Source organism: Arachis duranensis, chromosome 5, assembly GCF_000817695.3.
Source record: "Arachis duranensis cultivar V14167 chromosome 5, aradu.V14167.gnm2.J7QH, whole genome shotgun sequence".
Taxonomy (NCBI): Eukaryota; Viridiplantae; Streptophyta; class Magnoliopsida; order Fabales; family Fabaceae; genus Arachis; species Arachis duranensis.
This window is the reverse complement of record NC_029776.3, coordinates 55,792,275-55,797,611: the sequence shown is the minus strand read 5'-3', so window position 1 is coordinate 55,797,611 and position 5,337 is coordinate 55,792,275.

The window sequence follows — 5,337 nt, the reverse complement described above, 5'->3', positions numbered from 1 at the left end:
AACATTTATGTATCTGGTGGTAATATTGAAAAACAAAGTGCTTAGGGCCACGACCAAGACTCATAAAAGTAGCTGTGTTCAAGAATCAACATACTTAACTAGGAGAATCAATAACACTATCTGAACTCTGAGTTCCCATAGATGCCAATCATTATAAACTTCAAAGGATAAAGTGAGATGCTAAAACTGTTCAAAAGCAAAACGCTACAAGTCCTGCTCATCTAATTAGAACTAATAGTCATTGATATTTTGAGATTTATATTATATTATCTTCTTTTTATCCTATTTGATTTTCAGTTGCTTAGGGACAAGCAACAATTTAAGTTTGGTGTTGTGATGAGCAGATAATTTATACGCTTTTTGGCATTGTTTTTAGGTAGTTTTTAGTAGGATCTAGCTATTTTTAGGGATGTTTTTATTAGTTTTTATGCAAAATTCACGTTTTTGGACTTTACTATGAGTTTATGTGTTTTTCTGTAATTTGAGGTATTTTCTGGCTAAAATTGAGGGTCCAGAGCAAAAATCTGATAGAAGGCTGACAAAGGACTACTGATGCTGTTGGATTCTGACCTCCCTGCACTCAAAATGCAATTTCTGGAGCTATAGAACTCCAACTGGCGCACTTTCAACGGCGTTGGAAAGTAGACATCCAGAGCTTTCCAGCAACATATAATGATCCATACTTTGTTCGAGCTTAGATGATGCAAACTGGCGTTTAACGCCAGTTCCATGCTGCATTCTGGAGTAAAACGCCAAAAACACGTCATAAACCAGAGTTAAACGCAAAAAACAAGTTACAACTTGGCATTTAACTCTAAGAGAAGCCTCTGCACGTGTAAAGCTCAAGCTCAGCCCAAGCACACACCAAAGTGGGCCCCAAAAGTGGATTTCTGTATTTAGACTTATTTCTGTAAACCTTAGAAACTAGTTTAGTATAAATAGAACTTTTTACTATTGTACTAGGCGTCTTGTCTTTTGATTGATCTTTAATCAGTGTATGCGATTTTAGTCCTTCAAAGGGGGCTGGCCCTTCGGCCATGCCTGGACCATCACTTATGTATTTTCAACGGTGGAGTTTCTACACACCATAGATTAAGGGTGTGGAGCTCTGCTGTACCTCGAGTTTTAATGCAATTACTACTATTTTCTATTCATTTTAGCTTATTCTTATTTTAAGATATTCGCTGCACTTCAACCTGATGGATGTGATGATCCGTAACACTCATCATCATCCGTCCTTATGAACGCGTGACTGACAACCACTTCCGTTCTACCTTAGAACAAGCGAGTATCTCTTGGATTCCTTAATTAGAATCTTCGTGGTATAAGCTAGAATTATTGGCGGCCATTCTTGAGAATCCAAAAATTCTAAACCTTGTTTATGGTATTCCGAGTAGGATTCAGGGATTGAATAACTGTGACGAGCTTCAAACTCGCGATTGTTGGGCGTGGTGACAGACGTAAAAGAATCAATGGATTCTATTCTGACATGATCGAGAACCGACAGATGATTAGTTGTGTTGTGACAGAGCATTTGGACCATTTTCACTGAGAGGATGGGATGTAGCCATTGACAACGGTGATGCCCTACATATAGCTTTCCAATGAAAGGAGTATGAAGGATTGAAGGAAGGTAGTAGGAAAGCAGAGATTCAACAAGGACAAAGCATCTCCATACACTTATCTGAAATTCCCACCAATGATTTACATAAGTATATCTATCTTTATTTTATGTTTTATTTATTATTATTTTCGAAAACCATTATAACCATTTGAATCTGCCTAACTGAGATTTACAAGATAACCATAGCATGCTTCATACCAACAATCTCCGTGGGATCGACCCTTACTCACGAAAGGTATTACTTGGACGACCTAGTGCACTTGCTGGTTAGTTGTGCGGAGTTGTGACAAAGTGTTATTCACGTTTGAGAGCGCTACCAAGTTTTTGGTGCCATTGTTGATGATCACAATTTTGTGCACCAAGCACCTATGGCAAAATTTATATCATTTTGAAGCCCCCGGATGTTAGCTTTTCAACGCAACTGAAACCGCCTCATTTGGACCTATGTAGCTCAAGTTATGATTGATTAAGTGCGAAGAGGTCAGGATTGACAGCTTTGCGATTCCTTCATTTCTTCATGAGTTCTCCATTTCTACATGCTTTTTCTTCATTCCCTCAATTCTAATCTTTGCCTCCTAAACTTGAAGTCACTTAACAAACATATCAAGGCATCTAATGGAATCAAGGTGAATTAAATTTAGCTATTTTATGAGTCAAAAAGGATGTTTTCACTCTTAAGCACAATTAAAGAAGAATTTACAAAACCATGCTATTTTAGTGAATAAATGGGAGACAAGTTGACAAAACCCTCTAAATTCAACACAAGATAAACCCTAAAATGGGGTTTATCATGGTTCTTCTTGGTGAGGGTATGGAGATGGTGTGTATTGAGGTGGTTCTTGGGAGTAATTGTGATGGAATTGCAGTGGTTCTATGTATGGTTCATATGGCTCATAAGGTGGTTGGTATGGTGGATAAGGATTATGGTCATGTGGAGGTGTTTGGTGGTATGGACCTTGTGAGTATGGTGGTTCAAAACTATGTTGAGGAGGTGGTTCATAAGCATATGGTGGTGGTTGTTGACAACCACAATGGGGATCACCACATCCATTAGATAAATATGCATTAGAAGTGGAATTATACCTATAAAAGACCGGAGGAGGTTGTTGCCAAGAAGGTTGTTCATAAGCTTGAGACTCCTCCCACCTTTGATTATTCCATCCTTGATGCATGTTGTCATTATAGTTCCCATTTCCTACAACATAATTTGAACCAAACTCATAGGCAAAGGGGAGAGAATTCATAGTGAAAAGAAAAAATAAAGACAAAAGCTAACAAGGAATAATGAAACAAAGTCCTAAAACTAGCAAAAACTAACAAGCAATCCAAAAATGAAGCTATTCACAATATTAACATATGTACAATAACCAATAACTAGGCACACATTTGTAATTTCCCGGCAACGGCGCCATTTTGATGAACGAAAATTGTCTGTCAGTAAAGAATTTCACAAATGAAATCTCGTTGCAAGTATAGTTCTAAACCAACAAACAATTCCTCAATCAAAAATTTGTTTGTCACAAGTACAAACCCCAATAAAAATAAACCGAAGTATTTAAACCTCAGGTCGTCTCTCAAGGAATTGCAAGGAAGTGTCCTTGTTATTGGTTATGGGACAAGTATATTTTGGGATTTTGAATAAGAGACAAGAAAAGTAAATGAAACTCAAGTGATAAAACGGTCTTGGCAAGATGGTTAAGGATCTTTATCCTTGTTACTAACCACAATATGATAATTGCAAGGATCAATACCATTAAGTCATCCTCTAACAATTGAAGAAAAGTCAAATGAGCTTTATCAATCCTAACCCATAAGTCCTAGCCACCTCACTAATTAACTTAGTGAAGAGTCAATGGATACCAATCATCGATCACTTGGACATTAGCAACTCAAGTTTACCTAAGTTACCATCCCAAGCCAAGAACACAAAAATCTACTCTAACATCCTTCCAAGCATTTTATCAAACACTTGGAAGGCATAAAAAGAAAGCAAGATAAAATTGCAAGAAATAGAAATCTACAACTACCAATTGCAAGAAAACAATAGTAACAAGGCAATTAAACAATAAGAAACATGAAACATAAATTGCGTTAAAGGAAAATAAAAGTAACAAAAGTGCATAAACATAAAAGAGGTATAAAAAGGAAAATTAACAATAGAATTGAGAAGAACAAAGGTATAAGAACAAGAAATTGTAAGGAAGACAAGATGAAAACAAGAAATTAAAACTAGATCTAAGAAAATCCTAATCTAAACCTAACCTAATTTCTAGAGAGAAGAGAGAGCTTCACTCTCTAGAATTCTAACCTAAAACATGATAAAAACTCAAACTAACACTCCTTGGTTCATCCTCCCTCAACTAAAACCGCCTCATTTGGACCTCTATAGCTCAAGTTATGATCGATTAAGTGCGAAGAGGTCAGGATTGACAGCTTGGCAATTCCTTCATTTCTTCATGAGTTCTCTATTTTTACATGCTTTTTCTTCATTTCCTCAATCTAATCTTTTCCTTCTGAACTTGAAATCCCTTAACAAATATATCAAGGCATCGAATGGAGTCAAGATGAATTAAATTTAGCTATTTTAAGACATAAAAAGCATGTTTTCACACTTAAGCACAAATAAAAGAGAATTTACAAAACCATGCTAATTCATTGAATAAATGTGAGAAAAGTTGATAAATTCCCCTAAATTCAACACAAAATAAACCCTAAAAATGGGGTTTATCAGTACGTATGCATGGGTGATGCATAAGCACGATTCAACAATTCTTCAAGTGTTGTGCGTACGCATGGATGATGTGTACGCATCAATGCCCTTTCAAAGGCGTGCCAAAATGACACGCCTCTTCATCTTGGCGTGTGACACGCCATGCTTCTTGGCCTCCTAGAGCATGCTTTTTTTGGGCCTGTGACACGCGCTGCCTTTGGTATATTACATGCCCACTGTTTTGCACAAACACCATGGACTATTATATATCGTTGGAAAAATGTGGATGTTAGCATTTCTAACGCTGGTGAAAGCACTTCATTTGGACTTCTGTAATTCAGGTTATCCTTGTTGAAGTATGGAGAGATCATGGTTGTACACCAATTGTGCACAAAATTACTTCCTAGACTTTTGGCCCAGCGTATCACGCCCTCATGTTGGCGGGTAGCATGCCAAGGCTCTGTTTTGGCTCCACACGCCCCCTTTTGGCGTGTTGCATGCTCTCTTCTCTACTTCTTTGGGAGTGCTTTTTTGGTAGTATTCCTTTACTTATACTTTGCTCTTCTCTTGCTATCATTTTTCTACAATTAACAAAAAATTCAAGTACTCAAAGTACTAACAGAATATCATATAAAATCACATAATTATCCAGCAAAAAATCATCAATTTCACTTAAGAAATACTCAAGAAAAATACGTAAGATGTTCATGCATCACCGGCGCTGGCAGAGGTGACTATCGGAAGTGGTTGGAATAAGGAGGGAGGAAGAGAGAGAGAAAAAAAAAGACAAAGAGAGATTATTTGAAAATGAAAGGGAAGAATACACGATTTGAATTTAAGGTATATTTACTATTAGATTTACCGGCCAATAACACATTGTGCATTACCTGAAATACAGGTTTCATTATATGTGTGTGTCTTTATTGTAGAATTGTATTTACTTTTATATTAAAATAAAAATTATATTATTAAATTGTGTCAAAAGAATATTTTATTAAATAAT